This window comes from Macaca mulatta, chromosome 11, assembly GCF_049350105.2.
Source record: "Macaca mulatta isolate MMU2019108-1 chromosome 11, T2T-MMU8v2.0, whole genome shotgun sequence".
NCBI classification, from domain to species: domain Eukaryota; kingdom Metazoa; phylum Chordata; class Mammalia; order Primates; family Cercopithecidae; genus Macaca; species Macaca mulatta.
The window spans coordinates 20,678,150-20,691,647 of record NC_133416.1 but is presented as its reverse complement, the minus strand read 5'-3'; the positions used below and the strand labels follow the sequence as shown (position 1 = coordinate 20,691,647).

General features: G+C 35.6%; 1 protein-coding gene across 4 annotated transcripts in view; it reads right to left on the bottom strand.

Annotated features, from left to right (window-relative positions):
- The window catches only part of PIK3C2G (phosphatidylinositol-4-phosphate 3-kinase catalytic subunit type 2 gamma), a 423,460-nt gene extending 420,872 nt beyond the window's left edge, over positions 1–2,588 (bottom strand). For 2 of the 4 annotated variants that reach the window (XM_028829283.2, XM_077953131.1), the window contains exon 1: positions 2,486–2,574. The gene's annotated coding sequence lies outside the window, so the exon portion shown is untranslated. Of the gene's footprint in view, positions 1–2,485 lie in introns of all 4 variants that reach the window. The other 2 variants (XM_028829285.2, XM_028829284.2) reach the window with 2 other exon arrangements.
- Between the last annotated feature and the right edge of the window lie 10,910 nt (positions 2,589–13,498).

Genomic DNA, 13,498 nt, shown 5'->3' with positions numbered 1-13,498 from the left:
TAGTAGATTGTTTTTCCCTCTCAAAGCACTCGGGTAATTTTTAATACAATTTTTTAAATGAAGTAACAGAATGCTGTAAAAATATTCAAAGGAAATCTAACAATTTTATGATAAAATATTGAGATGTAAGTAAATCTTTCACTATGGAGTAGGTTTTTTCCCAGCGTTTAATTATATCACACTGACATCAAAATGTGTAAAATGCAGCGCTGACTGAGTTAAAATTGGAATTCATTGGAAATGAGAGGTTCTAAAACATGAAAAATCGAACGTTGTTTCTGAGTAAGAGATGCTCCCAAACATGAATTATGTAAAATAGACTACAACTTGTTTATTTTTTATTACGAGTTTTCCTATTTTTTTGACTCACCATAATTCCCCAATTGAGGCTTCTAAAATACAGATGCCCACATAATCTCTTAAAGTATTTTTCAGTTCACGTGCTTTATCATTTGATCTTCACAAAAATTCTGTGAAACAGATTGGGTGAATAAAAATACATCTTCTTTACAGTTGAAAAATTGAGACTCAGAGGAAACAGAGAACTTGTTGGAGCCACGCAAAAGAATTCTAAAGCTAAAAATCTAACCTCGATCTTTGATTTCACAAATAATATTTTATAATAAGCTTATTTTCAAAAATTGTGCCTTCTTCCTTTTAAGATGCCACCAATATTATGAATAATCTATGCTAACTCCATATTGCTTCTGAATTACTTCTGAAATTGTTCATATAAATTGTTCATTGTTATAAAAATATTGTAGGTGTCCCCTGGACAAGATTGGGTCTTCCCTTTAGTTACTCTTCACAGTTGGAAGCGAGTTGATAGCATTGCAGCAGTGCCTAAGACATACCTGATTAAATAATGGTTGGAAATTGTGGTATTTTCCCGATGTGATTAACACTTTTAATTTACTTGTAAATCACTTTTAGAGATAGTGTAAAATAGAGAGAAAATGATTGGATTTGTGGATCTCCTGGGTAAATGTTATTTGGAGACCCAGAAAGCAGGTATGAGATAAGCTCAGAATTCTACGAAAAGTAAGGAAAAAGTTCTTGTTTACTAAATTTTCTGTTTTATTATACCTTTTAAGCAATTTATCAAGAACCTCCATGATTCCACTTTATCAAACCATCTAACATATTAGATTCTATAATTTATTTTCTACTAATGGTTTGAATAGAGCTCACTTTACGGGAATTATCTTAGTATTCTTTTATTTTTATTTTTATCTTAGGCTCTGCTATTAGCTGATGGTTATTTTATTACCTTTAGTGGCTGGCAGTTAGATTTCTATCGTGTTATAGATTATAGAATTTGGGGGAAAATATATTTTTCTTCTAGACATTTTCTTTAGTGAATAAAATTATTTTGCTTGATTCGGCAATTTCAATTTACCAAGATCACTTTGACAACTAATGTATTTTTAATCACTATTTTTATGCTATACTCATGTAATATACCCTCTGTTCTCCTAGTTATTATCACACTGTACCTTGTGCTTAATTCTCCCTTCTTCTCTTACTGAATATAAGTTCTGGAAGGCAGAGACTCAGTCTTAATTTTCTTGGCATTCCTTTGTCTGTTGTAATACCTAGCACATAAACATCCTCAGGATGTTCAATAAATTAGAGTTTATAAGTGCCTTTTAAATATTTTTTAAAGTTTTCTGTTTTTTTTTTCTGTTGTATTTTCTAGAAACCTAATTTACGTTATTAAAGTAGCAAATTCAGTGTGAAGCCTAGTGTCACATTTAGAGTTTCTGAATCTGAAATTCTATTTGAAAATGGAGGAATTACAGGAAATGGGAGTACACATTAAAAATGAAAGCCAGTTTCATAAACTAATAGACAAAAAACGTCTAAATTGATGGCTCCATAACAAGCACTTTATTTTCTCACCACTTGTTTCTTCAGGGCTTAGTGTCTACTCTCACTAATTATAATTTTTCAACTATACATGCTAATTGTGATTAAAATGTTTATAATCATCTGTGTTTTTACAGTTTTTAATTTACTTCGTTGTTTTCTTTGAACTTGAATTGTACTTTGGGCCAGTTAGAAGTTAGATATTGACCTTTAACATGTGATTTAACCTTTCTGGGATGGTGCCATCCTTAACAGAAGAGTTTTCAACCAAGATCACCAACAATTTAATTATTGTAGTAATTTTCTTTTAAAATTTTCTTATCTGAAAAAATTTTTACCCAACACCTGCAGATGTAGTAATTATTTCACTTTATTCTCTCAACAATTTGTTATCCAAGAAAACTATCATTGAAATTAAAATACACACACACACACACAGACACACACACACACACACACACACACAGAAAGACTTTGTTTACAGGATTTAAACTTTATTAATTAATAATTTTATAATTATTCAGGCATTTCTGATTACATAAATCAAACAATCTTAATATTGAAAACTTCGTTTCAGGATACATTTCATAGTACAGTGTACATTTACATTACTTACCTTATATGTTCTTCTTTAAGTTGTATTTCTCTGGCCAGTAGAAATGCCAACAGGGCAAGGTTAGAGGCTCATTTCGTGTTTAATGATTCACTATAACACTGTGAAAGGAGTTTTGGTCTCTATTGATTTTATCTTATCAGTTACTACACAAATAAAACTACATGTTCCCATGATCGGTTTGAGCACCTTGAGTGACTGGGAAAATCAGTTTTTCCAATCTCTTCCTTTAACACTTACTATTGACACACTTAATTCATACAACTTAACTGTTACTAGTATTTAATTTAGTTGTTTAAACTTCCCTATTTCATTACTTCCAAGAACTAAGATAGGGGATCAATGCTATAAAAGGGCTTTTATAAATTTATCTTAGAAAGTTTATTATTTGGAATTCTCACCTTGTTACCCGCCTAAGATCTAAGAGTACCACCGATGACTCAGCAGAGTTGGAATGAAAGGTGTATGTTGTTGCTTTGTCATGTATCTCTTCTCTGTAAGAATATATTGGCTTCGTTTTCCTCTTAAGGCATGGAGTTCAGTCTATACAGCCCTTCCCAAAACTTTTTGGCCTTGGGCATCTTTTATACCCTAAAAGATAAAAAACTCTGAAAAGACTTAAGATTTGCCACATTAATAATTAAAATTCAGAAAAATGTAAAACAGGTATTTAACATTTTATTTTAAAGCAACAATAATAAACTATTGCTTGGCAAAATAAATTATATACTTAATTTTACAAACAATTATTTAAAAAATAATAATGAGAAGGGTTTTTCACATTTTTGCAAAACTTATTTGTGTTTGGCTTAATAGACAAATGGATTCCAATACCTGCCTCTGAATTCAGTCTGCTGCAACATATTGTTTTGAATCCAGGATCACTCAGATGTGTAGTTGAAAAGAGTAAGTATTTTTAGATAATTGTGGATATTGTTATATGATGTTTCACCAAAATTCATCAATTGACAGTTTTTCAAATGATGGTTGCAATATGGAAGCTCTAACTGTACTAGTAAACTTTGCCTAAACTATTACATTAAAATTCGTCTTGCAATGGATATTTTACTCATTCATTTTGTAATTTTGTAATATCAAACATATTTTATTTAGAAAATACCAATTTATTAAGTTATGCAATGTTCCAAATGTTGACACATTTTATTATACAATATCAAAAAGCAAATCACATTTGTTAATGTAACTGCTGACCTAAATCTTTAAGTATTAGGAACATATAAAGCTCAGAGTGGTGGATATAGGCTTCACAAAATTCAAATTTTTACTTCAAGGATTTGATTTTGCTATTGGCAATAATTATAGTAAATTGCTTTCCTTGAGTAACAAAGTTACTTCTTTCATTTTTGAGAATACCAAATACCTCATACCCAAGTCTCAATAGCCATAGTATCTGCTAGTCATTTCTTCAAGTGAGGACATTACCGAGAAAGGGAGTTAGTTCAGTTTCAATTAAAATCAATGAACATTAGCTTTTTCTAGACACAATCATTACCCTTTGATATGTAACAAAAGTACTTTATGTATAAGTCCTATGTAATTACACAGTGTGTTAAAACAAGATGCATTCAAAGGTTGAGATTTTATTAAAGATAATGATTATACTGCTTCATATAAAAAGTATTTTTACTGCTTTCATTCTTAATGAAACTGACTTAAGAAAAAAATTCCTGTGTGCCAGTGAGGAAAACAGTAACTACTAGAAAAATCTGGAATCACGGCCATGTTTGGTGCTAGCAGCTTTACCCACAATGGCATTTGTACTATCAGTGAAAATATCAACAAATTGAAAAAGGCAAATAACATTTTGTATTTTTATGAGAGTAGTTTTGACCTCAGGGACCTGCTCAAAGGATGTCTGAGACCCCTAGATTTACAGGGACGCTGAGAATTACTGGTCTAGTAAAAATAACTTCTATCTAGTGTTAGGAGGCCTACTTAGGTAGCTTGACTTTGCTAGAATTATTTTGTAATTTCATAAATTTTTAAAAATTTTAACCTCTTAATCTCTGTTTACTCATCTATAAAGTCCACAGAAATTATAAGATTAATGTGTGTGTATGCATAAACATGCACCTCATTAGAACTAATGAAATGAGTGATTTACCCTAGAGCCCACACAGGAATACAGTATGGTAACATTACCCAAGCTTAATTAATGATGCTCACATTTTTTGTTAAAATGTGATGTTGGGTATTACTGACAATTTTTTTTAAATGTGTGAAGTTGCGTTGAAAGTTAGTGCAGTGTGAGTTTGTTACATTCATATGATAACTCACATTATATCAATATAGTAATTAGAAATTGGATTACATTTTATTAGTGTGCTATACTTTCCAATCTTTTATTTAACTGAAAATTCAATTTAATTATTTTAAAAATACATTGAAATATAGTACTAGGATTTGCAAGTTAACTATATTCCGTTGCTAACTATGGATTATAAAGTAAAAGAATTCCTAAAACTTCTGCACTTGTGTTTTTCTCTTTCACAGATCAATATAAGAATCATTATTTTCCCTTTTGTAGGTTATTATAACACAGTAATTCAGCACCATCATTTGGAGTCATTTTTAAATTACTTTAGAGAGCTACACTTAGTCTTGGTAATGAAGATTGACTTGAGCTCTCAATCATATGCCTATGGGGATATACAAAACTCTACAAGATGTCTGTAAATATTGGTGATAGTCTTGTTCATTTCTTCTTTCAAAATACTGATGTTGGCCATGATGATAGTTTTGTTTATTTGCACTTTCAAAATACTGATGTTGGCCATGCTTTCTCTATTTTGTACCATGTCCACTCACATATATGTTTAAACATATTCCCCATTTTCCATTAAAATTCACTTATATCTAGCATTGTTAGTATAGTAAACTAACAACAAAACCTCTTTCCATAAAATTGCCATTTAAAGTGATGCAGAAACTTTTCTTTTATCTCTACAAACAAGTGGAGGCACTGAATAATATGGATGAATCATCTGTGTTCTCATGAAAGATAAGAAAACCCCTGCGGCACAAACAGAAAGGGGACAAAAGCTGGGATTAGGAGCAAAAGCTGATCCTGTGTTCACTTTAGGGGTGTGAGTTAAAACAGACTGCTACAATAAATCTTGAAGCTACAAAGGGCTTTTCAAAAGATAAAGGAATATTAGACATACCGTGACCTCCAGCTGCAGTAGAAAATAAAATAAACATTTTATCCTGATGTAAATTTAGGTGAGGAAAAAATGTCTCCCTTTGAGAAATCAAGACCTTAAGCCTGTGCCTCGGGTGATATACCTGTCTCTGTCCTGCAAAAATCCCCAGTTCAAGAGGTTAAAAAAAAAAAAAAAAAAAAAAAGATGTCCGCATCCAGAGATACTCTTGGAAATAAGTAATACTACTCTAAAACCACCTTCTTAAAGTCCCGGCTGTATTATATTTGGTATAGGAAAAAAAAAATACAAGCTTTATTTTGCTAAAAAGGAACTTGCAGTTACAAATAGATCATAACAGAAATCAATGAAAAAAGTACCATGTATGAATCATCAGTTATAACAAAGAGAAGCCAAACTTGGGATAACAGAGCTAGATTGAGACTATAAAACAAATCTAGTGGGTATAAAACCTGTAAAACTATAAAGGAAGGCATAAAAATTACCACAAAAGAACAAAATGTAAGATAGAACAAAATGCTATATAACAGAAATGAGGCAGAAATACAAATATTTGGAAAAAGTGGATTGAAAAAAGAACAAAATTAGCTATATTTGATATTTACAAATATAATTGAAATAAAATATATGCACTCAGTGAATGGATTAAATAGCAGATTAGCCTCAGCTAAGGCTAGAATTAGGAATCTGGAAGGTAGTGGTGAGGGAATTGCCCAGAGTGGCAGCACAGAATTATTAAAAAAAAAAAAAAAAAAGAATAAAAAATCTGGGACAGTTAAGAGACCTGAAAATGGAATCTTTCTCATAAGACTTTCTAAGGAGAGAACGGAGAAGTTCTCAGAAAATTTTCAAAAACATAATTTAACTTAAAAAAATGGCTCCATTGTGATAGCACAGTCATCACAGGACTGCTTCCTACCCTGGGAACCATAGCCCCTATATCTCTGTATCCTGAGAGTTCCCACTGACACACCCCAGTGTCTACCCGGAGGGCTACAGTGGGAGAGCATTGGCTGGATCCTAAGATGCTATGTGGTTCCCATTACTCTAGGCCACAGGGAGTACTACTCCCAGGTGAAAGGACAGTAAGTGCACAAAAAAAGGCAGACCCTGGGACAAAGGAAACCAAAGTGTGTGTTTCCAGAGTTTGAGGGCTCCCTATTTGAGGCTGTAAGAAGTGACTCCACTTCAATTTAGGAAGTGGCAAAAATTCTGTGCTTAGCCTTGCAAGCAAATAATGAGATCCCATCTCACAGACAGGGTGACTTCTGCATTCAGGCTCATGTATGGAAATTAGGACCCCTTCTCTCCCTCCACACACCACTGCAGACATAGCTGCTGCTGCTGCCCTCAGACACTGGGGCAGGCAAACCAAGGACTGCATGTCTGGGTCTGTGGGTGGTGACTGCACCCCCACTGGTGGTATGATCTCCATGTCCAGGGTTACGTGTGAAGCATGGGGTCTTGCCCCACATCTGGGTGGCACTGTAGCACTGCTACTGAATGTGGGAGAGTGTCTGGGGCTATGGATAGAGACTCCGCACCACAGTCACTGCCAGCAACAGTATTCATCACTCAGGACGCAGAGATGAATACTGCTACTCACCACTGCTACTGCCATCACACCATGCTGGCAACCTAGACATCCAATAACCTGCTCGCCAACCTGGCTCACCACTGGCATCAGAGCAAACCACCTGAAGGCTCAATAATCAGCCTGCTGGTCCCACTAACACCAGTGTGAGCCATATGCTGCCTTGAGGCCCAAGATGAGACATGCTTTAGCCCACCAATACCTCCACCAGAGTCTGAAGACTGGCCCAGCTTGCATCTCTGTCTCTAGCAAAATTTCACCATAGCTACTCCTTATAACCATATCCTAAACCACCAAGGAAATCACAGGTCCCACTGATGTTGTCTATAGCTAAAGAAATCATAAAGAGACTACACCACTGCATGCACCTTGAATCAAAGCCAAAGGGCCCTACCTAACAAACACCATTGATACATCTTCAAGAAAAAAGAAATACACAAAGCCTCCAAGAAATATGGGACTATGTGAAAAGACCAAACCTTCCAGTGATTGATGTACCTGAAAGTGATGGGGAAAATGCAACCAAGTTGGAAAACATACTTCAGGATATGCTCCAAGAGAACTTCCCCAATCTAGCAAGATAGGCCAATGTTCAAATTCAGGAAATACAGAGGACACCACTAAGATACTCTTTGAGAAGAACAACCACAAGATACATAATTGTCAGATTCACCAAGGTTGAAATGAAGGAAAAAATGTAAAGGGCAGCCAGAGGTAAAGGTCAAGGTACCAACGAAGAGAAGCCCATCAGACTAACAGCAGATCTCTCTGCAGAAACCCTACAAACCAGAAGAGAGTAGGGGTCAACATTCAACATTCTTAAAGGAAAGAATTTTCAACCCAGAATTTCATATCCAGCCAAACTAAGCTTCATAAGTGAAGGAGTAATAAAATCCTTTAAAGACAAGCAAATGCTGAGAGATTTTGTCACCACCAGGCCTACCTTAAAATAGTTCCTGAAGGAAGGGATCCAGTTTCAGGAACAGTTTTACGCTGTTGGTGGGACTATAAACTAGTTCAACCATTGTGGAAGACAGTGTAGTGATTCCTCAAGGATCTAGAACCCAGTCATCCCATTACTGGGTATATACCCAAGGATTATAAATCATGCTGCTATAAAGACACATGCACACATATGTTTATTGCAGCACTATTCACAATAGCAAAGACTTGGAACCAACCCAAATGCCCATCAATGATAGACTGGATTAAGAAAATGTGGCACATATACACCATGGAATACTATGCAGACATTAAAAAGGATAAGTTCATGTCCTTTGTAGGGACATGGATGAAGCTGGAAACCATCATTCTGAGCAAACTCTCACAAGGACAAAAAACCAAACACCGAATGTTCTCACTTACAGGTGGGAATTGAACAATGAGAACACTTGGACACAGGATGGGGAACATCACACACCAGGGCCTGTCGTGGGGTGGGGGCAGGGGGGAGGGATAGCATTAAGAGATATACCTAATGCAAATGATGACTTAATGGATGCAACACACAAACATGGCACATGTATACATATGTAACAATCCTGTACATTGTGCACATGTACTGTAGAACTTAAAGTGTAATTTTTTTTAAAAAAAAAAAAAGAAAAAAATAGCCTGAAAGAATAGGGAAAAAAAAAGAGTTCCTAAAGGAAGCACAAAATATGGAAAGCAACAACCGGTACCAGCCACTGCAAAAACATATCAACATATAAAGACCAACAACACTATGAAGAAACTGCATCATCTAATGTGCAAAATAAAAAGCTAGCAGCTTGATGACAGGATCAAATTCACACATAACAATATTAACCTTAAATGTAAATGCCCCAATTAAAAGAGAGAGACTGGCCAATTGGATAGAGTCAAGACCAATCAGTGTGCTGTATTCAGGAGACCCATTTCACTTGCAGACACACATAGGGTCAAAATAAAGGGATGGAGGAATATTTATCAAGCAAATGGAAAGAAAAAAAAAGAAAAGAAAAGCAGGGGTTGCAATCCTAGTCTCTGATAAAACAGACTTTAAACCAATAAAGATTAAAAAAGACAAAGAAGGGCATTAGATAATGGTAAAGGGATCAATGCAACAAGAAGAGCTAGCTATCCTAAATATATATGCACCCAATACAGTAGCACCCAGATTCATAAAGCAAATTCTAAGGGACCTACAGAGAGACTTAGACTTCCACACAGTAATAGTGGGGGACTTTAACACTCCACTGTCAGTATTAGACAGATCAATGAGACAGAAAACTAACAAGGATGAAGGGGTGGCCTACCCCTCCACATCTGTGGGCGTTTCTCGTTAGGTGGAACGAGAGACTTGAGAAAAGAAATGAGACACAGAGACAAAGTATAGAGAAAGAAAAAGTGGACCCAGGGGACCGGCGCTCAGCATACAGAGGACCCACGCCGGCACCGGTCTCTGAGTTCCCTTCAGGACTTGAACTCAGCTCTGGATCAAGTGGACCTAATTGACATCTACAGATCTCTCCAACCATAATCAACAGAATATACATTCTTCTCAGCACCACATAGCACTTATTCTAAAATTGACCATGTAATTGGAATTAAACACTCCTCAGCTAATGTAAAAGAACAAAAATTATAGCAAACAGTCTCTCATACCACAGTGCAATCAAAGTAGAACTCAGGATTAAGAAACCCACTCAAAACTGCACAACTGCATGGAAACTAAACAACCTGCTCCTGAATTACTCCTGGGTAAATAACAACATTAAGGGAGAAATGAATAAGTTCTTTGAAACCAATGAAAACAAAGACACAACGTACTAGAATATCTGGGACACAGCTAAAGCAGTGTTTAGAGGGAAATTTGTAGCACTAAATGCCCATATGAGAAAGCTGGAAAAATCTAAAATTGACACTGTAACATCACAATTAAAAGAACTACAAAAGCAAGAGCAGGCCAGGCACAGTGGCTCATGCCTGTAATCCCAGCACTTTGGGAGGCCAAGGTGGGTGGATCACGAGGTCAGGGGATTGAGACCATTCTGGCTAACACAGTGAAACCCTGTCTCTACTAAGAATACAAAAACTTAGCCGGGTGTGGTGGTGGGTGCCTGTAGTCCCAGCTACTCGGGAGGCTGAGGCAGGAGAATGGCATGAACCCAGGAGGTGGAGGTTGCAGTGAGCCAAGATTGCACTACTGCACTGCAGCCTGGGCGACAGAGTAAGACTCCATTTCCAAAAAAAAAAAAAAAAAAAAAAAAAAAACAGAAGAGAAAAGCAAGAGCAAACAAATTTAAAAGCTAGCAGAAGACAAGAAATCACTAAGATCAGAGCAGAACTAAAGGAAATAGAGACACAAAAAACCCTCCAAAAAATAAATAAATCTAGGAGATGGTTTTTTGAAAAGATTAAAAAATAGACCATTAGCCAGACTAATAAAGGAAAAAAGAGAGAAGAATCAAATAGACACAATAAAAAATGATAAAGGGGATATCACCACTGATCCCACAGAAATACAAACTATCATCAGAGAATACTATAAACACCTCTGTGCAAATAAACTAGAAAATCTAAAAGAAATGGATAAATTCCTGGACACATACAACCTCCCAAAACTAAACCAAGAAGAAGTTGAATCCCTGAATAGACCAATAACAACTTCTGAAATTGAGACAGTAATTAATAGACTACCACAACCAATAAAAGCCCAGGACCAGATGGATTCACTGCCGAATTCTACCAGAGATACAAAGAGGAGCTAGTATCATTCCTTCTGAAACTATTCCAATCAATAGAAAAAGAGGGACTCCTCCCTAACTCATTTTATGAGGCCAGCATCATTTTGATACCAAAACTTGGCAGAGACAAAACAAGAAAAGAAAATTTCAGGCCAATATCCCTGATGAATATTGATGCAAAAACCCTCAATAAAATACTGGCAAACCGAATCCAGCAGCACATCAAAGAGCTTATCCACCATGATCAAGTTAGCTTCATCCCTGGAATGCAAGGCTGGTTCAACATACACAAATCAATAAGCATAATCTATCATATAAACAGAACCAATGACAAAAACCATATGATTATCTCAATAGGTGCAGAAAAGGCCTTTGATAAAATTCAACACCCCGTCATGCTAAAAACACTCAATAAACTAGGCATTGATGGAACATATCTCAAAATAATAAAAGCTATTTATGACAAACCCATAGTCATTATCATACTGAATGGGCAAAAGCTGGAAATATTCCCTTTGAAAACCAGCACAAGACAAAAATGCCCTCTCTCACCATTCCTACTCAACATCGTATTGGAAGTTCTGGCCAGGGCAATCAGGTAAGAGAAAGAAATAAAGGGTATTCAAATAGGAAGAGAGGAAGACAAATTGTCTCTGCTTGCAGATGACATGATTGTATATTTAGAAAACCCCATTGTCTCAGTCCAAAATCTCCTTAAGCTGATAAGCAACTTCAGCAAAGTCTCAGGGTACAAAATCAATGTGCAAAAATCACAAACATTCCTATACACCAATAATAGACAAACACAGAGTCAAATCATGAGTGAACTCCCATTCACAATGGGTACAAAGAGAATAAAATACCTAGGACTACAACTTACAAGGGATGTGAAGGACCTCTTCAAAGAGAAGTACAAATTACTGGTAAGAAAGGACACAACAACAGGAAAAACATTTCATGCTCATGGATAGGAAGAATCAATATCATGAAAATGGCTATACTGCCCAAAGTAATTTATAGATTCAATGCTATTCCCATCAAGTTACCATTGACTTTCTTCACATAATTAGAAAAAACTATTTTAAATTTCATGTGGAACAAAAAAAGAGCCTATATAGCCAAGACAATCCTGAGCAAAAAGAAAAAAGCTGGAGCCATCATGCTACCTGACTTCAAACTATACTACAAAGCTACAGTAACCAAAACAGCATGGTACTGGTACGAAAACAGATATATAGACCAATGGAACAGAACAGAGGCCTCCAAAACAACACCATGCATCTACAACCATCTGATCTTTGACAAGCCTGACAAAAACAAGCAATGGGGAAAAGATTCTCTATTTAATAAATGGTGTTTGGAAAACTGGCTAGCCATATGTAGAAAACTGAAACTGGATCCCTTCCTTATATCTTATACAAAAATTAACTCAAGATGGATTAAAGACTTAAACATATGACCTAAAACCATAGAAACTTTAGAAGAAAACTGAGGCTATACCATTCAGGACAAAGGCATGGGCAAAGACTTCATTACCAAAAAAAAAAAAAAAAAAAAAAAAAGAAAGAAAAAAAAAACTATTGCAACAAAAGCTAAAATTGACAAATGGGAACTTCTGCACAGCAAAAGAAACTATCATCAGAGTGAACAGGCAACCTAAAGAATGGAAGAAAATTTTTGCAATCTATCTATCTGACAAAGGGCTAATATCCAGAATCTACAAGAATCTTAAACAAATTTACAAGAAAAAAACAAACAAACCTATAAAAAAATGGGCAAAGGATATGAACAGACACTTCTCAAATGAAGACATTTATGCAGCCAACAAACATGAAAAACAGCCTAATCATCACTGGTCATTAGAGAAATTCAAATATCGTGATGAGATACCATCTCACGCCAGTTAGAATGGCAATCATTAAAAAGTCAGGAAACAACAGATGCTAGAGGGAATGTGGAGAAATAGAAATGCTTTTAAACTGTTAGTGGGGTGTAAATTAGTTCAATTATTGTGGAAGACAGCGTGGCAATACCTCAAAGATCTAGAAACAGAAATACCATCTGACCCAGCAATCCCATTACTGGGTATATACCCAAATTATAGATTATAAATTATTCTACTATAACGACACATGCACACATTTGTTTATTGCAGCACTATTTGCAACAGCAAAGACTTGGAACCAACCCAAATGCCCATCAATGGAAGACTACATAAAGAAAATGTGGCACATATACACTGTGGAATACTATGCAGTCATAAAAAAGAATGAGTTCATGTTCTTTGTAAGGACATGGATGAAGCTGTAAACCATCATTCTCATTACACTAATACTGGAACAGAAAACCAAACACTGCATGTTCTCACTCATAAGTAGGGGTTGAACAATGAGAACACATGGACACAGGGAAGGGAACATCACACACCTGGGCCTGTTAGGAGTTTGGGGTTAAGGGGAGGGATAGCCTTAGGAGAAATACCTAATACAGATGATGGGTTGATGGGTGCAGCAAACCACCATGGCACGTG